The sequence below is a fragment of the Heterodontus francisci genome, chromosome 31, assembly GCF_036365525.1.
Source record: "Heterodontus francisci isolate sHetFra1 chromosome 31, sHetFra1.hap1, whole genome shotgun sequence".
NCBI lineage: Eukaryota > Metazoa > Chordata > Chondrichthyes > Heterodontiformes > Heterodontidae > Heterodontus > Heterodontus francisci.
Window position 1 is genome coordinate 40,161,846 of NC_090401.1, and position 22,030 is coordinate 40,183,875.

Consider the following 22,030-nt stretch of genomic DNA (forward strand, 5'->3'; position numbering starts at 1 on the left):
AGAGTAAGTCCGCCGGCGACTGCGCAAATAAAGTAATTGATTTTACCTACTCATCCGACTCGGTATATTTACTGAACCAGTCTGAGGGCAAAAAGAACTCGAATCGTCGGCTGTTGATCACTTTGACATGATTTCTTTCATTCATTACCACTGAAGGCATGACGTAATGTGATTGGAGCCCGTACAAGGATCGAACTTAGTTATTTCAGTAACAAAATAGCTTAGTGGTGCCATTACATCTGCTATCTCAGCATTTGGACACACTAGAAGTGAACACACAGGCATTGGAGAAGGGATTGCAAATGATGTGCTCATTCTGTTGAGACAGGTACAATGAAAGAGTGACATTGAAAAAAGGTAATAACTCTCTCTTTACCTCTCATTCCCACTTGCACTCACACATTGCATGTGTTTTGCTCATTCCCTGTCAGCCCCCACTCCCTCTTTGCTTCTTTATCTTATTTCTTCACTATATCATTCCCTTTCTCTTCCATACCTCGTACCAAGTCCCGTTCACCTTGCACCCCAATGCTTGGCTCCCGGTCAAGCAACATCTTGATTTTAAAATTCTCATCCTTGTTTTCAAATCCCTCCATGGTCTCACCCCTCCCTAGCTTTGTAATCTCCTCCAGCCCCACGACCTTCCGAGATATCTATGCTCATTTCTTTTTGGCTTCTTGAGCTTTCCCAATTTTAATCGCTCCACCATTGATGGCAGTACTTTCAGTTGCCTTGGCCTTAAGCTCTGGAATACCCTCCCTACACCTCTCCACCTCACTTTCCTCCTTTTACACACTCTTTAAAACCTACCTGTTTGACCAAGCTTTTGGTCATTTGACCTAATATCTCCTTATGTAGCTTGATGTCTTATTTTGTTTTATAATACTGCCGTGAACAGCCTTGGGATATTTTATTATGTTGAAGGTGCTATATAAAATATAAGTTGTTGCTCATTTCATGCAGCCATTCTTATTTTAGGAACACAAGCAAATCTTTCACTACGGATAAAATGTTTTTCTTCTATCATTTCTTACCTAAAAAAAGACGTATTTTTTTATTCATTCATAGGATGTGGGCATTGCTGGCGAGGCCTGCATTTATTGCCCATCCCTAATTGCCCTTGAGAAGGTGGTGGTGAGCTGCTTTCTTGAACCGCTGCAGTCCATGTGGGGTGGGTACACCCACAGTGCTGTTAAGAATGGAGTTCCAGGATTTTGACCCAGCGACAGTGAAGGAACGGCGATATAGTTCCAAGTCAGGATGGTGTGTGGCTTGGACGGGAACTTGCAGGTGGTAATGTTCCCACGTATTTGCTGCTCTTGTCCTTCTATTTTTATTTTATTTTATTTTTTTTATTTATTTAGAGATACAGCACTGAAACAGGCCCTTCGGCCTACCAAGTCTGTGCTTGACAATCTGAGTTCTTTTTGGCTTCAGTCTGGTTCAGTAAATATACCGAGTCGGATGCGTAGGCAAAATCAATTACTTTATTTGCGCAGTCGCCGGCGGACTTACTCTGATACAGCGGCACTGACTCCACCGGAGTCTGTCAGATCCACCAGAGTAAGTGTCCGTTTGTGATACAGATACTACTGTTTATACATTAAGATTCATGCTACACCTTCTTGTTTAACTAATCAGTGCGGTACAATTCAACTTCAACCATGTGATAACATGCAGTACATCTGTTATTGAGGTTAACAATACACTCCTTTCTTAATACATACTTGTTACTAACATAATATTGTTTTGCACCAGCAAGATAAAAGAAAGCAGACAAGCAAGATAGATTAGCAAAAGAAGAGAAGTCAGCAACAAACATTCTGGTCTCACTCCCCACATTTATCATGAGTTCTGTCTCTACCTTGTGACAGTTGATCCTGTTATCTTATCAAGTTTGCATTCCTAAGTGCTTCATGCAGTCTACAGTTACCCAAGGCAGCGGTATACACTGATAAGAGGGGCCCTACATTTCTTATTATCAATCACACAGGGATGGATAGCATGTATTTTACAAGAGTCCATTGTTCCAAACCACAGGGTGCTACACAATCATGCCATAAACGAACAGATGTCCTTATAATTACCGGCGTTAGCTAGTCTATACAATTTCACACCTTCGGCCTTTACTTTTAACTATTTCATTGCGGTTTCTGTAACCTTAAATCATACTATCAAAGCTCAGCAAGGCTACTATTCCTAACTTGGCTAAATTTCCCATTAAGCATAGTGCCATGCCTTTCTGCTCACTTCCACATTCCCCCCTTTTATCATTCTATGATAACCTCTCTACTGATCCACGTATATATGAATATATATATTTACTAGGATTATATGAATCTATTTACTCAAATAACACTTAAACAGTATAATATAGAAGCAAAAAGCTCAGCAACTGCTGAATCAGAAGGGTAGACTGAGCCACCCTCGAACAAGGGGCGTGGGTTGGCCTGGTCAGTATGTTTCTCACACTAACTGTTCCTTAGGATTGTGTCATGTCTCAGTGATGAGATAAGAAGAGTGCTGTTAAAGCACAATGTCTCCTTCTGCTATTGCGCTGTACCAGTTGCAAGGCCAAGTTGCCTCTGCGACTTGCTGTGAAGTCATGAAGTCATTTCTGATAAGCAATCCCTCCCTGCAGCACTGAAGCTAGCTTGTTAGCAATACATGATTGATTAATTATTTCATCTTAAATGTCCCCATAAAATTCTGTTCTTAAAATTCTGTTCTCACAGTCCCCCCTTTGATTCTTCAAAACACTTTTAAGAATCCTTCCCTTGATCCCACCTAGGTGCCTTTGATGGTCTCTATTTGTCTAGAAACGGCCTTCAATACCCAGAGGGTCACACTCAATGCGTTGCCTGCTTGTGCCACAAGAGGGGCCTGCGGGAACTCTGTAAAGGCATAAGTTTTGCAGGGGCTTCAATTACTTGTTTACAACATAAAAGGTGGTACACTTGTACAATTACAATTTCATTTAAGCATCACTGTTACATAATCGATTGTACAAACATAATACAATTTCATTCTTAGAGTACATTGATCATTCATTAATTCATTTTAAGTATATATGAAAAGGTTATACAATTACCCTTTTATGGCATAACTAATTGTCCCTCCTTTGACAGAGCAAGTTCGAACACTAATTGCTTTTTGGGTAGCTGTCCAACCTGTGTTCATACATCCTCTTACATTGCCTAATTAATTTCTTAAGTTGCCAAATTAAGTATGTCACATCTAACACCATGATACCCAAAACCACTATCAGGACATGGGAGATAATTCTAAACCAGGGATGTATCTGCACGTCTGACCCCCAGTTCCATAAGTCCTCCTGCCAGGTAGAATCATTTATCTCGTCAATCTCATCTTGTAGCATCTTCGACTGTTGTTCCAGATTGTAGTACACTACAGCAATGACTTCTCGCTGCTGTCTCTCTTTACCCAAGCGTGTGGGCAATGGCTGAATAGTATATTCATATTCCTGGAGGTAATTTGTCAAGTTCTCCTTAATACTTTCTGTCACTGTTATCGTTTCTGACTTTTGTTTATGTATCTCTACCAACTCCATCTTCCCTACTCGGGTTGGTATTTGTGGGTTGAACCAAAATGTACTGTTGCTCACCGGCCAAGTCCGTTTATGTCCATACTGGTACTCCTTCACTGTGGTGGTTAAGCAATATCTCCCCTTTTCCATATAGGCCACATGGGTTAACCCTGACAATGCTTTCCTAGTCTTCATGATGCAATTTACAGTGGCATTAAATCCACATTTTGATCCTGCCGTTTTGTATTTAGGATGAGGACATATGATCACCTGGTTTTCCAGACTACACTCAGACAATGGACAATGTTGTTCCAATTACTTCTTTTCCAATTTCCATAACATAGGGTAAAATATCATTGTATTTTATGTAATCTTTCCCCTTATCACTCCTGTATTTTCTACTTTGTATAATTGCATCCCTAACTTATCTCTCAGAATTACAGGTATTCCCAACACTACTCCAATACTCATAGATCCTGTATTTACACATTCCTGACCTTTCCATACTTTAAGTTTTCTGATTTAGCCCCTGATAATTTTATCATTTGTGTGACTAGCTAAATCCTCCAACTGGGTGTAATTTATCCAAACTGGTACCTGTCCTGCATCAATTTGCCTCCAATTTTCCATCGTTTGTTCTAACATCCACGGACCATATGTACTACAAACACTTTCATTATTTGAAATGTCACTGTTCACTAATATTATATGTTACTGGTTACTTGGCCCTGAGTCCCTACAGTGACTATTGGGATCATCAGGACTATTGCCACTCCTGTAGCTTTGCCCATTTCACAATCTGGGATCACTGGGTATACTCTGGTGAGTACTTTCGGAGTACAATTGTCCAGTGTCCCTTTTCTCTCGGCTAGCCGAGCCAGATATGGGCTGTCTATTCAATCGGGCACCTCCCCCCTTTGGATCTGATCGAGGTTGTGTCGAGTCTGTCCCACCATCCACAAGCCATAAGCGTGACCGAGTTGTCCCTGCCTTAGCTTTGCGGCATCTTCCTGGTTCTCTATCTATGAGGTAGTTGACGGTTCTGGCATGTGCCTCTAATATTGTAATTCCGTCTAATTGTATCTCCGTGCCCTCTTTTCCCAGATTGGTCTGATCCTCCTGATTTTTCTCTGCTCTCTTTAAGAGTCCCTTCATTACTCCTTTAAGGTGTTCCATCTTTTCATTCATGCCAAAGACTTGCTGGTTGATAGGTTAATTGGCCATTATAAATTGCCCCTAGCATAGGTAGGTGGTAGGGAAATATAGGGAAGGTGGGGATGTGGAAGGAATTAGTGTAGGATTAGTAAAAATGGGTGGTTGATGGTCGGCACAGACTCAGTGGGTCAAAGGGCCTGTTTCAGTGCTGTATCTCTAAACTAAACTAAACTAAACCTTGTATATCTAAATCTAATGAGTTTACTATGGAGGCACCGGTATTGAATCCGGTAGCAACGTCATTAACTATCCCCCTCTCTGTTCTATAAAGCTGATCCTGACCTCTAAATCTAGTGGCACCCATGGCATCGGCAGCCTGCTGCATTACAATCTTACTTAATACACTATACATATTTCTTGCCTGTTCCGTACAATATCCCGGCATTTGCATCTCTGAGATATTGACCAGGACAGGCACAATCTCATGTTTAACATTATCATACAACGCTTCCCCTGGGTTCGATGTACCCCCACACATCCATGTTCCTTTCAACTTTCCTTATCATCTGTTGCCCAATGGGAGGGGCACAAACAATTCCAAAGACACAGCTCTCAGTTACCCCTTCCCCTTTCTGTCTGGTCACGCAGTTAGCACGGTCATCTGTGGAACACCGTACACATACTGCATCTTTGCCCGGATTCACCGTAAGCCATGCAGTCAAGTAGGTTTACTCACCGTTATACACTTCCCATCCAACATGTTGTGCAATGCCCCATAGTTCATATAGTCCATATTAATACTCCTTTCATTAATCCGTTGTGCATCCATTACCGGGTCTTTGTTCTTCCTCTCCGGATATTAGCATCAGGCCCCACAGCCACTGCAGTCCGGTTCTTTCCCATTCGCCACTAGTGGTTATATCTGTAATTTAAACACACTGCCCTGGTGGTCACCAGGTGCTTGTCCATGTTGTGAGTATCCCCCGATGAGGGATACATGTCTACCTGTGGGGACCGAACATGTCCTGGGGAATCCAGGAGTTAATTTATATTCTTATCATCTCTACTCTTTCGAAATTATCTATATGGTCCCGTTGTGCTCGGGTTTCATTCCCCACAATCCTTGCCCAGTTAGTAACCCATCTAATAATGGGGCGGCACAGTGGCGCAGTGGTTAGCACCGCAGCCTCACAGCTCCAGGGACCCGGGTTCGCTTCTGGGTGCTGCCTGTGTGGAGTTTGCAAGTTCTCCCTGTGTCTGCGTGGGTTTCCTCCCACAAGCCAAAAGACTTGCAGGTTGATAGGTAAATTGGCCATTATAAATTGTCACCAGTATAGGTAGGTGGTAGGGAAATATAGGGACAGGTGGGGATGTTTGTTGGGAATATGGGATTAGTGTAGGATTAGTATAAATGGGTGGTTGATGTTCGGCACAGACTCGGTGGGCCGAAGGGCCTGTTTCAGTGCTGTATCTCTAATCTAAAAAAAATAATCCAATGCCTATCAATACTACCATTATTCCCTTGATTATATTTTTTCAGTTGGGACCATGTATTTCCATCGGCCCTTCCCTTTACCATTACTTTGTCTCCCACAACAGGCACCTTTGTCTGTTCCTCTATCATGTTTCTATAGAACCTCTTGCCTCACTTTGTGCAGTTGTCTGCACAGCTCCTTCACAAATCTTTAACCCTTTCTCTCATGGGGCCTACTTCCTTACTACCTGCTACGACATACCTTGGCAGTCTCATCACCCTTCCTGTCACCGTATTCATCAAGTCCTTTCCTACTTTAGCTACACCACTCTGTCCCTTTTGTTCCTTTTTCAAAATATCCTTTACTAGCTGACTAAGAGTTCTAACATTCTGGTCCACATTTTCCAAATCTATAGTACTGACAATTGAAGTTCCCGTATTAAGGACTGTGGCTGCGTCATTCACTAAACTATGTTTATGTCTCTTTCCCTTTATATTCCCTCATTACCAAATTCCTGTCTCAGCAATTGTTACAGTAATACCTTTTACAACTCTCGGGTCTTCTCAGGGCACCAGCCAGGTAGCTGGATATCTGAGATATTCAATATTACCGGTACCAACTCAAGCTTTATATTATCATATACAATTTTATTAGTTTTTTATTATCGCAAGTCCATTTTCTGGTCCTGTAGTCAAGGCAGGGCAAGGGAGACCAGTCACTTGTGACTGCTGGGTCGTAACCTTACTCGTCGGTAATTCGGATGTGGAGGTAATCGTGGGTGTTGGTGTTTTTGTCTGTTTAATCTCACAACCTGGAATAGGAACTGTCCCTTTTTTTTTCTTAGAGCTTTAATATCTTGCGCTAGGGGGAGTTCGAGGATTGTCTGCACTCACTTTTGCTCTGTCTCATGCTTTTCCTATGTTACTACTATTCCCAAATAAGAAACGTTTTCCTTAATTATCTGTGCCTTTTTCAGCTTAACTTTCACTCTGACCTTCTGGAGGAAGGTGGAATATCGATCAATTATTATAAAATCCCTGGGAGAGACACATCCAGATGTACTGTTGTCCCTGGAACGTAAACGCAAATTTATATTGACACTCTTGTGCCAACGGTATGGACCAGAACCCATTGCTAATGTCCAACACAGTAAACCACTGATTTGCTTTTTCTAAACTTTGATTGTCCTCTTAAATATCAGATAAATTTCCCTTTGAGTGCTTTAAATAACCACTCATATCAATTAAATTTTGTTTATTGATTCCAATTTCTCATGCCCAGACTTGGTTGTACTTTTTGTACGTTAAAGACAGAAGTGCTTGCAACTATCTCTCCTTCTCAAGCACTTTGTCTCATTGATAAAGATGCTGTGACATTTGATGTCTGCAATTAAGGTCTTAAATTCTCAAAGCTGCTAGATCTCTTGCTGTGGCATCAGTTCTCATGTGGCCTTGGAACCTGCCGTTACCTGCTTAAAAAGAATCCATTGTGGCTCTGCCCCTGAGCCCAGTGGGTTAATTTGTCCAATTCTATCTGTCAATTTAAATTTTAAGGTTTAATAATGTCCATTATATATATTTGACTCTCAGCAATGCAAAAAAGCTGCAGCAGGTTAAGTTCTTTGTTTGTCTCCAAGGGGGCGGAGCAAAACATTCTCAGCTGCGTCACTTTACGTAACCTTTCTTTTCTGATCGAAAAGAACTGTCCATTTTAAACTTTTTCAATACTTTTGGTATCCTTAGGGTTGCTCTCCTTTGAAGTTGAAAATGCCCCAAATGCTTTTGTTGTTTTCCAACCCCAAGGAAAGCATCTCCATCAGGAAAGACAGCATTTTAGATTAAACTCCAATTGTTTCCAAACTCTTTTTTTTTTATCTTGCATCTTTTATAAGAGGTTTCTAATCCAAGGATTATTATTTTTTTTTAACAAAGATGATTCCAAATTCCAATTCACTGCAATAATATTTAAAAATCAAAACTGCCAATGTTATATGAACGAGTCTTGTGTCCGGAACTGAAGACTCCTCCAAAACATGACATAATAAACTTGAGAGTTCATTGTGGCCACAAATGAAATTTCCAGTTTTTCAGCTTAGCAGGTCAATTAACCTTAATCGTATAAACTTAACTCAGACTTATTAACTTATAATACTTATTAACTACACACAGAACAGAATAGCACGTGCTTTTTTTTTTAAGATGGTAAATTACGTCATTCTTCTTGTTCTTTCTTCAGGTGCCTTTTCAAAAGCCTGTAATAAAACCAAAAACTAAAGAAAAAGTTATTTGACATTCTTACAACAAAAGACTTAACACTAGGTCCTTACACAAATCTTTCCCATTATCTCCTTTTTTTTTATCCTTCTCTCCCTTAAAACAATATTCGATCTTTTAACATTTACTGCTTAAAAACAGTCAGTAAACATGTCTTCAAGTTTAGACTGTAAAATAAAACAATAGCAGAGTTTTCAATTAAAACAATGTTCTAACCCTCAAACTAGACCTTGGCGGAAAAATCCAATCTGAAGCCCAAAACACTGCTTCAATTGGATTTCTGCCAGACATCTTCAGACCTTCAAGGCTGAAGCTTATCTCTTAGAAAATTGTTCATTGCCTTTTCACAGTTGCAAAACCAACTTAAAAAAAATAAAACTTTAACTTAAAATATAATTCAATTTTATATCCCATTCCTGGGTGCACAACACTAAATTGAAATAAACACACTCAACAATCACTTTTCACACTCATTCAATTCCAAACAACTTAATAGACTCCTGCTTTCAACATTAAAGCCAGACAACAAAGAGTTAACGACAGTCAGTTCTACAGAACACAATTTGTACATCCCAGAGACATTCAATTCAAGGAAGCTTCCAACAGTCACACATTCAAATCAAAGACACAGTAACTTGTTTTTACTCTAAAACATACCTATCTTTAAAAACACGTATCTACCGTGGCGCTTCTGCGTCTTCCTCGAGGGGGCAAACGGACGTGGGCCGCCTCTCTCCAGAGGACATGGTTTACCTATCCCCGGGGAGCCCTTCTTCCTTACAAGCCGTCAAGCCCATTCTTCCTTCTAATTTCTCAAACCCTAGTTCTTTTCTATGAATCAAGCAGCATTAAAACGAAAGAAAACGAACAAGACACAAGAAAACGAATAGACACAGTAACACAAACAAAGGACGAACCACACACAAGGAGACGAACAGGCGCAGTTAATGTTGGGATCAACGGAATTTTTAGAGTCTTTTGGTTTCCCCCTTCACTAATCGATATTCCTAATTTAAGGGCGTTTTCTTGCCAACTTGATAGGAGGGTTCTATCTCTTTCCTCCTGACAATATTGTCTCCATAATCCAATTAATTCTTTGGCCCTATTCCCTTTTATTTTGTTTCCAGATTTTGTTCTTGGACTTTTTTAGCTACTTCCAAGTCTTTTGTCCCCCCTAAGGGCCATTGGTCTCCTAATTTCTTATTTAAGGCTGCCGATAATTATCTGAAGTCTTTCCCTTTATCCGGATATTTATCACACAGAACTTGTAATGGACAGGATGGATCACTTGTATTATCTAAACAGTTTCCCATTATCACAAACTATTCTTGAACTACGTTGCTCGCCCCTATAGTCCAAGAGTTAAAATTACTTACGAATTATTATTTAAACAGTTAAAATTACTTACAAATTATTATTCGAACCTTAAAAATAAACCCTCAGTCGTTCTAAAACAACCTGCTTAAGCCTTCAGTCGCGACCAACTTTAACTTTAACCTCAGTCCCATCAGCGTCCTCTAAAGGAGCAGACTGAACCTGATTAACACTTTAACTTTAACCTCAGTCCCATCAGCCGTAGTCTAAACTAAACCACTAAACCTGACCTAAAAATAAAACTTTATTTCAGTCCCATCAGCCGTAGTCTAAACTAAACGACTAAACCTGACCTAAAAAAAAACTTTATTTCAGTCCCATCAGCCGTGGTCTAAACTAAATGACTGAACCTGACCTAAAAAAATAAAACTTTAACCTCACGGCTGGAGCCCCTCTTTGCGCATATCAGTTCCCAGCCGGGTAACCTGACCTTCAGTCGTATCTACATCGCCTGAACCTTGTCTTCTCTAATCCGCCAGACTGATCGTTGTTCTCGTCCAGACGATCTTACCTGACCATAAGTGAGTGATCAAACTTTTATCAGACTACGAGACAGAGGAAAACCGACATGGTCATGTTTCAACTACTCACATTGGGGGCCCATTTCCTCTCTCTCCATCCAAGACTAGTCTGATTCTGATTTCGCTGATGATCAGCGGTCGTCTGTTGAGATTCCACTTCTGACACCAAATGACAATCTGAGTTCTTTTTGCCCTCAGTCTGGTTCAGTAAATATACCCAGTCGGATGCGTAGGTAAAATCAATTACTTTATTTGCGCAGTCGCCGGCGGACTTACTCTGATACAGCGGCACTGACTCCACCGGAGTCTGTCAGATCCACCAGAGTAAGTGTCCGTTTGTGATACAGATACTACTGTTTATACATTAAGATTCATGCTACACCTCCTTGTTTAACCAATCAGTGCGGTACAATTCAACTTCAACCATGTAATAAGGTGCAGTACATCTGTTATTGAGGTTAACAATACACTCCTTTCTTAATACATACTTGTTACTAACATAATATTGTTTTTCACCAGCAAGATAAAAGAAAGCAGACAAGCAAGATAAATTAGCAAAAGGAGAGAAGTCAGCAATAAACATTCTGGTCTCACTCCCCACATTTATCATGAGTTCTGTCTCTACCTTGTGACAGTTGATCCTGTTATCTTATCAAGTTTGCATTCCTAAGTGCTTCATGCAGTCTACAGTTACCCAAGGCAGCGGTATACACTGATAGGAGGGGCCCTACATTTCTTATTATCAATCACACAGGGATGGATAGCATGTGTTTTACAAGAGTCCATTGCTCCAAACCACAGGGTGCTACACAATCATGCCATAAAGGAACAGATGTCCTTATAATTACAGGCCTTAGCTAGTCTATACAATTTCACACCTTTGGCCTTTACTTTTAACTATTTAATTGCGGTTTCTGCAACCTTAAATCATACTATCAAAGCTCAGCAAGGCTACTATTCCTAACTTGGCTAAATTTCCCATTATGCATAGTGCCATGCCTTTCTGCTCACTTCCACATGCTGACCATCAACCACCCATTTATACTAATCCTACATTAATCCCATATTCCTATCACATCCCCACCTTCCCTCAATTCCCCGACCAGCTACCTATACTAGGGGCAATTTATAATGGCCAATTTACCTATCAACCTGCAAATCTTTGGCTGTGGGAGGAAACCGGAGCACCCGGCGAAAACCCACGCCGTCACAGGGAGAACTTGCAAACTCCACCCGGGTCGCTAGAGCTGTGAGGCTGCAGTGCTAACCACTTCTAGTTGGTAGAGTTCACGGGTTTGGAAGGTGCTGTCTAAGGAGCCTTGGTGCATTGCTGCAGTGCATCTTGTAGACGGTACACACTGCAGCCACTGTGCGTCGTTGGTGGAGGGAGTGAATGTTTGTAGATGTGGTGCCAATCAAGTGGGCTGCTTTGTCCTGGATGGTGTCGAGCTTCTTGAGTTTTGTTGGAGCTGCACCCATCCAGGCAATTGGAGAGTATTCCATCACACTCCTGACTTGTGCCTTGTAGATGGACTGGCTTTGGGGAGTCAGGAAGTGAGTTACTTGCTGCAGGATTCCTAGCCTCTGACCTGTTCCAGTAGCCACGGTATTTATATGGCTACTCCAGTTCAGTTTCTGGTCAATGGTAGCCCCTAGGATGTTGATAGTCTGGGTTTCGGCGATGGTAATGCCATTGAATGTCAAGAGAAGATGGTTAGATTCTCTCTTGTTGGATATCGTCATTGCCTGGCACTTGTGGGGTGCAAATGTTTCTTGCCACTTATCAGCCCAAGCCTGGATATTGTCCAGATCTTACTGCATTTCAACACAGACTGCTTCAGTATCTGAGGAGTCGCGAATGATGATGAACATCGTGCAATCATCAGCGAACATCCCCACTTCTGACCTTATGATTGAAGGAAGGTCATTGTTGAAGCAGCTGAAGATGGTTGGGCCTAGGACACTACCCTGAGGAACTCCTGCAGTGATGTCTTGGAGCTCAGATGATTGACCTCCAACAACCACAACCATCTTTCTTTGCGCTAGGTATGACTCCAACCAGCAGAGAGTTTTCCCCCTGATTCCCATTGACTCCAGTTTTGCTAGAGCTCCTTGATGCAGTCAAATGCTGCCTTGATGTCAAGGGCAGTCACTCTCATCTCACCTCTTGAGTTCAGCTCTTTTATCCATGTTTGAACCAAGGCAGTAATGAGGTCAGGTGCTGAGTGGCCCTGTCGGAACCCAAACTGAGTATCACTGAGCAGATTATTGCTATGCAAGTGCTGCTTGATGGCACTGTTGATGACACCTTCCATCACTTTGCTGATGATTGAGAGTAGACTGATGGGGTGGTAATTGGCCGGGTTGGACTTGTCCTACTTTTTGTGTACAGGACATACCTGGGCAATTTTCCACATTGCCAGGTAGATGCCAGTGTTGTAGCTGTACTGGAACAACTTGGCTAGGGGTACGGCAAATTCTGGTGCACAGGTCTTCAGTATTATTGCTGGAATATTGTCAGGACCCACAGCCTTTGCAGTATCCAGTGCCTTCAGTCGTTTCTTGATATCATGCGGAGTGAATCAAATTGACTGAAGTCTGGCATCTGTAATGCTGGGGACTTCAGGAGGGGGCCGAGATTGATCAACAACTCGGCACTTCTGGCTGAAGATTGTTGCAAATGCTTCTGCCTTATCTTTCGCACTGATGTGCTGGGCTCCCCCATCATTGAGGATGGGGATATTTGTGGAGCCACCTCCTCCAGTTAGTTGTTTAATTGTCCACCACCATTCACGGCTGGGTATGGCAGGACTGCAGAACTTAGATCTGATCCATTGGTTATGGGATCGTTTAGCTCTGTCTATTGCATGTTGCTTATGCAGTTTGGCACACAAGTAGTCCTGTGTTGTAGCTTCACCAGGTTGACACCTCATTTTGAGGTATGCCTGGTGCTGCTGCTGGCATGCCCTCCTGCACTCTTCATTGAACCAGGGTTGGTCTCCTGGCTTGATGGTAATGGTAGAGTGGGGGATATGCCAGGCCATGAGGTTACAGATTGTCGTTGAGTACAGTTCTGCTACTGCTGATGGCCCACAGCGCCTCATGGATGTCCAGTTTTGCATTGCTAGATCTATTCGAAATTTATCCCATTTAGCACGGTGGTAGTGCCACACAACACGATGGACGGTATCCTCAATGTGAATGCAGGACTTTGTCTCCACAAGGACTGTGTGTTGGTCACTCCTACCAATACAGTCATGGACAGAAGCATCTGTGGCAGACAGATTGGTGGGGACAATGTCAAGTATGTTTTCCCCTCGTGTTGGTTCCCCCACCACCTGCCGCAGACCCAGTCTAGCAGCTATGTCCTTTAGTATTCGGCCAGCTCGGTCAGTAGTGCTGCTACCGAGCCACTTTTGGTGATGGACATTGAAGTCCCCCTCCCAGAGTACATTTGGTGCCCTTGCCACCCTCAGTGCTTCCTCCAAGTGGTGTTTAACATGGAGGAACACTGACTCATCAGCTGAGGGAGGGCGGTAGGTGGTAATCAGTAGGAGGTTACCTTGCTCATGTTTGACCTGATGCCATGAGACTTCATGGGGTCCGGAGTCGACGTTGAGGACTCCCAGGGCAACTCCCTCCCTACTGTAGACCACTGTCCCACTACCTCTGCTGTGTCTGTCCTGCCTTATATAGTGCCTTAATGACCTCAGGAGGTGGCAAAGGGCATTACAGCCATTTCAGCACTTTTGAAGTGTAGTCACTGTCGTCAAGTAGGAAATCTGCAAGTCCGACCCACTTTGATTGAGTCTCATAGATTGGGAATCCTTTTACAGATACCTCATCCAATTCAAATTGGGTTATGATCACAAGCTTCACCCAATTCCTAATCTTACCATCTAGACCGTTCTCAAAATGAATGGTATTTACTTTTTAGGATAGCGTTAGGTCATCAGAATGTGTTTTTCAACTAACGCGATGATGTTTCACTCCAGTGCATTGTCTTGACTCCCTTCTCCTTCAATCTGCATCATTGCGGGGTCGCTTGCGCGCGCCACTTTTGGGCGGGTGGAGCAGGGAACAGCTGAGCGGGTGAGGGAGCCGGAGGTGAGTTTGGGACCCGGCGAGAGGAGAGTTGAGTTTTGGAGCCGGGGAGGGGGACAGATTGATAAGAATGGGATGTTTGGTCACTTTTTCAGAGCTTTCAACAAAAGTAACCAAGAGAAAGTAAGTGAACAACGTGTTGCTTCTGAAGTGGTGACGGGTGAAATCTAATATTGGTGCGGGAAGTCAGAAAATGTTTGGGAATTGTTAAAACATGTGGAAGCAAAGATAACTTTTAAATTGTCAGAAGGCTGGGTTAATTTTAGGTAAACACTGAACCAATGTCAATAGTTTCTGAGGCTATTTTGACCACAGTAAAACAAAAAATATAATTTAGCTGGCAGAAAATATAATACAGTTCAATGTTTTGTTAGTGGTCCAGGTTCTAAATCTGAGATACTGCCTCATTCTCTACCGTGTAGCTAATGTTTTATACATAGATATTTAGTTCAGCTGTAGTTTTGCTCAGGGTGAGGTGGAGGGTACACTTTTAAGGGATATGATGGAATGCAGAATATTATGTTACTGTATAATGGGTAAGTTAGGAACATAAATAATTAGAAATTGAAATCAATTTGAAAATTAATGAGTTTTATATTAAAAGTTTTTATGTAGAATCATAAAGGTCACAGATATTTTTCTCCTCGAGTCATCTAAATTTAACCCCATTCCTCCTTACTCCCAATATGCTGTAATATTCCTTATTTTCAGGCAACTAATCTCATTGATCTAAAGACAATATCCTTGTTTATGCATCGTTGTGAGCTGATGGATTAGTTACTGTATCATTATTTGGCAGTGAACCTATGTTTCGGCTAAAGCAGCTCATCCAACAGCTAATCCTGGTGCGCAAGTGCAGGATAAGATATAAATCTTTTTAGAGATTGGGGAGATTTCCATTGACGGTGAAGTCTGAATTTCTGCAGGAATCCTTCCCGTGTCTGAGAAATTCATTCCGTACTTTCTGCTTGTGCCATACGTGGTTGTGCAACACGCAATTCAGTTTATATTTAGTTTAGATGCAGAATTATTATTGTAGGTGAACAATACTTGATTATTTAATTGTTCTGGTTCTTACTGGGAGTTGGCAGTCGAGCAGCTGGGGTTCAATTGGTAGATCACAGTAAGCAAGGCTGTCAACTTGGTGCTTTTTCTTTGGTGCTTATGCAGTTTGGATGGTAGGAGAGTGGCATCTTCTTTCTTCTTTTCTTCTTTTGGGCCTCCTTATCTCGATCATCCATACATTGACTTTCTCCATTTATGTTGCTAGGGCCGGTTGCCTTAACTTTGCAGCAGAATTGTAGGCTCACATTTTGTGTCTATGATTCTGCCACTGAGATCATATAGCTTTACTATTGTTAACAGTGCAAGGCCAATACACGGATGATATTGTACCACACTGCCCAAGCTAAACAAGCCACTTCAGAATGGTTGGGGCTGCAAATAATTGACTTCTTTGGTAGAACACTAGTTGAGTTAGAGCGAGTTGCTTAGTTTTTAAATTGGAATGGACAAAAGAAAGCCATCATGTAGAGGGGGAGGGGAGGGTTAGAGGTGAGTTTAGACGCCGGGGAGGGGAACAGGCTGATGCAAATGGGATATTTGGTCACTCTGAGAGCTTTCAACAAATACATTCTTGTGTATTTATATTCATTGGTGAAAGAAAAGGCTGGTTATTGCATGCCTTACCAGATTGTGTAATTTGTGCTAATGCAAATATTCTCACAAACTCAGTCCATAGGTAATTCGGAGCTCTCTCTGGCGTTGTTAGTAGATAGTGTGTGAATCAAGATTTTGCAAGGTTTGTGGAAACTTAAAACATACAGATGTGATTGTCTACCTAAAAATATACAGTTGTCTGAATAAATCTACTGTATTGTAATACTAACTAGATGTATCTGAGTGCAATGTCATGATGCAGCCTAGTACGTATTTTGAGTGAATTTTATATTTCAGAAAACATTATATATGCTGATCGAAATACAGTAACTTAAATTGTGACCTGGGAATTCATTTAATTGAATATAACTTCATCCTATAGACCTGGCTGCAATAATGTGGTTAAACTACCAAAGGAAATGTCAGATCTTTGCATAATGCATTTAGGGACAGAGTTTTAGAACTGAAATTAAAGAATACAAGTTTAGCATACTGAACAAAAGTCAGCCTTTAAGATCAACATATGTCAGATGACCAATTCTAACTCTTGAAGGATAAAACTGCATCGTATTTTGACATCCCTTTTTACCAAAGTTTGGATGCCCAGGCTGATTGTAAACTGTGCCCACTTTGGAAGAAGAATGTTTACAAAGATAGAAACTATAAAGACACTGCATATCACAAAGAAAAGATGTTAACCTTGGTACACTGACCAAGTGCTTTAGATAATAGATTTTCAAACTGGTGTCACTGGACATGGATTTGCAAAAATCATCAGATTTTAGTATATTTCATTCAATTTCTGTACTTTTTTTTGCATCTGTTAATTTACTGCATGTTACTTTTACTGAGTTTTTTTTGGTCAGCTAGGCAGCATGCATGCTGAAGCACACTTGCAGACCGCAGTTCGAATTGCACTCCTTCAAGAAGGCATTAGACACATGTTTGAAAAATGACATGGCAGAGGAAAGGTTACAATTATTCTGTGGAATAATGAATGTTAGGGACATCCTGGGGCTTGCCTGATTGCCTTTGAGAGGGTAGTGAGGAACTTTTGGTGGGCCATTCGTGAACTGGTTACTGGTCTTTTCTCTCTCCCAGGGGATGGGAGAAGTAGTTTAGCCACATACATGGAGATGAATTTAGCATCTAAGAAGGAGAGTACATGCAAGCCTGATCTTTTCTTGACCTCGATACATAACATTTTAATGTTGAAGTAATCCATTGCAGATGGGCGGCACAGTGGTTAGCACCACAGCCTCGCAGCTCCAGGGACCCGGGTTCAATTCTGGGTACTGCCTGTGCAGAGTTTGCAAGTTCTCCCTGTGACTGCGTGGGTTTTCGCTGGGTGCTCCGGTTTCCTCCCACCGCCAAAGACTTGCAGGTAATAGGTAAATTGGCCATTGTAAATTGCCCCTAGTGTAGGCAGGTGGTAGTGTGGAAGTGAGCAGAAAGGCATGGCACTATGCTTAATGGGAAATTTAGCCAAGTTAGGAATAGTAGCTTTGCTGAGCTTTGATAGTATGATTTAAGGTTGCAGAAACCGCAATGAAATAGTTAAAAGTAAAGGCTGAAGGTGTGAAATTGTATAGACTAGCTAACGCCGGTAATTACAAGGACATTTGTTCCTTTATGGCATGATTGTGTAGCACCCTGTGGTTTGGAGCAATGGACTCTTGTAAAACACATCCTGTCCATCCCTGTGTGATTGATAAGGAATGTAGGGCCCCTCTTATCAGTGTATACGACCGCTGCTTTGGGTAACTGTAGACTGCATGAAGCACTTAGGAATGCAAACTTGATAAAGATAACAGGATCAACTGTCACAAGGTAGAGACAGAACTCATGATAAATGTGGGGAGTGAGACCAGAATATTTGTTGCTGACTTCTCTCCTTTTTGCTAATTTATCTTGCTTGTCTGCTTTCTTTTATCTTGCTGGTGCAAAACAATATTATGTTAGTAACAAGTATGTATTAAGAAAGGAGTGTATTGTTAACCTCAATAACAGATGTACTGCATGTTATCACGTGGTTGAAGTTGAATTGTACCGCACTGATTGGTTAAACAAGAAGGTGCAGCATGAATATTAATGTATAAACTGTAGTATCTGTATCACAAACGGTCACTTACTCTGGTGGATCCGACAGACTCCGGTGGAGTCAGTGCCGCTGTATCAGAGTAAGTCCGCCGGTGACTGCGCAAATAAAGTAATTGATTTTACCTACACATCCGACTGGGTATATTTACTGAACCAGACTGAGAGCAAAATGAACTCAGATTGTCAGTAGGGAATATGGGATTACTGTAGGGTTAGTATAAATGGGTGGTTCTTGGTCGGCACAGACTCGGTGGGCCGAAGGGCCTGTTTCAGTGCTGTATCTCTAAATAAATAAAATAAATAAAGAAGGAAATTACTGGCAATTATGTAGCACATGGTTTGCCATTGAAATATAGTAAAGCACTTTACACAATTACTTTTAGGAGGGCTGTGATTGATGTGCAGGTTATAAAATGATGCCTGTGTGCACTTGTTCACTTTTATCATTGCCTTGGTTTGTTGCCTAATATTGTTAAAACCAATTGAGCATTCCCAGCTATGGCATATTTTTTCCAGTTTAGGGTGTGGTGGGAAGGACTGCAGCAATGTGATGGGCCTGATGGTCTTTATCTACTGAGTTGTCTTGTATATTTGTATGTGCAGGCTGGGGGTTGACTCTGAGCCTTGCCTGGTGTGTAGCTCAGAGTTCATCCAGTCAGTCGCTGAGCCCTACTGTGCCGCACCCCCCCATTGGAAAATTAATCTCTTTCTCTCTCTGCTCCTTCCTGTGATCAATGCACAAATCAGAAAACATGCAATAAGTTAATTTTCTTTCCACATTTATTTCCAGATGTTAAACTAAGTTATTGAAAGAATGTGACTCTTAAAACATGCAAAACATGATGGAAAGGATGGAACCTGCTGGACCATCCAGCCTATCCCACACAACTCCGATGCCTTGTGCATCACAATATGTACATTCCCCATCCCACCCAAGACCGTGGGATCTGCTGGGAGAGGTGAGAAACCAGATTTAAAAACCCAGGCCAATTTGGAAAAATAAAATCTGGGAAATTCCTCTCTGAGCCCCTTAGGCAATCAAAACTAGTCCAGGAGATCACTCTGATCCTGATTATGTTATGCATTACAAGGCAATGGCTTTTCCATTTTTGCTTTACTGACACCACCTCAACGCAGGATCTCGAAGCCTCATTTCCAACAGTTTCCAGTCCAGCTCTGTACTATAGCCATAACCGGAACATTTGGTGATGTCTTATAAATTGCCCCTAGTATAGGTAGGTGGTAGGGAGATATAGGGACAGGTGGGGATGTGGTAGGAATATGGGATTAGTGTAGGATTAGTATAAATGGGTGGTTGATGGTCGGCACAGTGCTGTATCTCTAAACTAAACTGGTCGGCAGGTTGCCCAGAGTTCCCACTTGTCATTCCAGCTTGAATGAAAACTGTCCTAATTTTTTGTTTAAGTGCTAACCCTGACTCCCTTTAATCTCTGAGAGTTGATGCCATTCCTTTAGCCATGCTGCGCTCAGTGGATTGGAATTCAGCTACTGAACTAGCAACAATTGGATGAAACATCAGCTCCAAAACATTGATGGGCCAAATGGTGGGGGAATGTGGACCTAATTTTCGGACTGCTTTGTAATAATTTGCGCAGAGACAACCTCCCTTTCAAGACCTTTTTTCGACATCCACGTGTTTTCCCTTCCCTCTCTGGCACCCGTGCAGTGTTAACTACCAGCACATCCCAGAACTCAGTTTGTTGATACCCAGAACAAAGAAAAGAAACCTAGCAAACACACTCTAAGGCTGAAGAGACAACAAAGTGGATGGAAAATGCTGTTACTTGAAGAATGAACAGGAGTTAACAAGGGCACTGATCTTCATTCGGGCATTCTGTACACACTGCTGCCAACTGACTAAGTAGTGCTGGGGATGAGGAGAATGGCGATACTTTTATGGGAAAGAAGGCTTAAGGAACCAGGAAAGACATGATAAATTAAGCATTACCCTTGAATGCTCCATTGCTGGTATGCCCTAATCTGATAGGCATTCAATCTCAACAGCCAGATCATCAATCAGATGCCGGCAGGATCCAGATCCTGATGGTTCATAATACTGTTTGGATATGGTGCTGGTGCCTGTGAATAACACTGCCTCTTATCTATCTGTGCTGGGAGACAGAGTCTGTTCTCTTGCAGGGTCCACCCTTCTCACCCTGCGTGCTGATTGAATGATGTCCAGAAATGTGTGGAATGAAAGATAAAGATTCACTAAGTAAAAAGTAGGATCATCTTTACTCTTCCAATGATTCTGCATTCAGCCATGTGCCCCTGAAGTCAGACTGGCAGTATTTAACACCAGAGCATCCGAGAAGCAAGGTTTGTGAGGCAAGTAAGGGGTGAACTAGAGCATCCGCTCATCAGGGAGAATAATGCTGACAATTGTGTTGTCCACCCCAACCAAATGTAGCACCAAGTTGTTGTTCGAGCACCAATGGGAAGCAACGTACTATCTTGACAGAGGGATCCAGGAGGGAGTTCCACCCTGTTTGTAGACATATTGGATCGCTGTCATACCGTCTGTCTGCGGACATACTGAATTATCCGCATCAAATCTAAAAATGGATAACATCCTGTTGTACTATTCACACCTTGAGCCTGTTGAAATATCAAGTGAACTACTGGTGGAGGCTGAAGACATGGCTGAGGTACTAAACTGAAAGATTTACAGCACGGAAGGAGGTCATGTTTGTGAGTACTTTGCATTGGTGTTTACCAAGGAAAAAGACTTTCCCAAAGCTGTGGTAAGCAACGGGGTTGTCGGGATGTGGATGAGATAAAAATTAATAAAGAGCAGGTATTAGAAAGGTTGGCTGTACTCTAAGTAAAAACATCACCCAGTCCAGATGGGATGTATCCTAGGTTGCCGAGGAAAGTAAGGGTAGAAAATGCAGATTAAAAAAAAAAATTCATTCATGGGATGTGGGTGTCACTGGCAAGACCAGCATTTATTGCCCATCCCTAATTTCTCTCACAACTGAGTGGCTTGCTGGGCCATTTCAGAGGACAGTTAAGAGTCAACCACATTGCTGTGGGTCTGGGATCACATATAGGCCAGACCAGGTAAAGGACATTAGTGAACCAGGTGGGTTTTTACGACAATCTGGTAGTTTCATCCTCACTATTACTGATACCAGCTTTTTATTCCAGATTTTATTTTTAATTAATTGAATTTAAATTCCATGGTGGGATTTGAACTCATGTCTCCAGATGAATAATTTAAGAGAAGAATAACAATTGCTTAGACAAATACAGAGTCATAAAGGACAGCCAGAATGAATTTAAGGGCAAATCATGTTTGACTAACTTGATTAGGTTTTGTGAGGTAACAGAAGGTGGATGAGGGCAGTGCAATTGATGTGTATATGGACTTTCAAAAGGTGTTTGGCAAGGTACCAGATATTGGGCTTGTTAGCAAAGTTGAAGCCCACGGGATAAAAGGGGCAGTAACAGCATGGACACAAAATTGGCTAAGGGATAGAAAACAATGTTTGGTGAATGGCTGGCTGTTTTTTGGACTGGAGGGAGGTATACGGTGGCATTCCCCAGTGTTTGGTACTAGGTCACTGCTGCTTTTGATATACATTAATGACTGGACTTGGTAAATGGAACAATTTCAAAATTTGCAGATTATACGAAACTCGGAAGTGTACCAGTGAGGAAGACAGCAATAGACTTCAGGAAGAGATAGTCAGGCTGGTTGAATGACATGAAATTTAATGCAGAGAAGTGTGGGGTGATAAATTTTGGCAGGAGGAATTAGGAGAGACAATATAACCTAAATGGTACAAGAACAGAGAG

At 41.9% G+C, this 22,030-nt stretch overlaps 1 protein-coding gene across 5 annotated transcripts in view; it reads left to right on the plus strand.

Annotated features, from left to right (window-relative positions):
* Window positions 1-290: 290 nt before the first annotated feature.
* LOC137347179 (S100P-binding protein-like) overlaps window positions 291-22,030 on the plus strand; it is a 70,260-nt gene continuing 48,520 nt past the window's right edge. For 3 of the 5 annotated variants that reach the window (XR_010968903.1, XM_068011363.1, XM_068011366.1), the window contains exon 1: window positions 14,442-14,572. The gene's annotated coding sequence lies outside the window, so the exon portion shown is untranslated. Of the gene's footprint in view, window positions 358-14,419; window positions 14,573-22,030 lie in introns of those variants that run through there. The other 2 variants (XM_068011365.1, XM_068011364.1) reach the window with 2 other exon arrangements.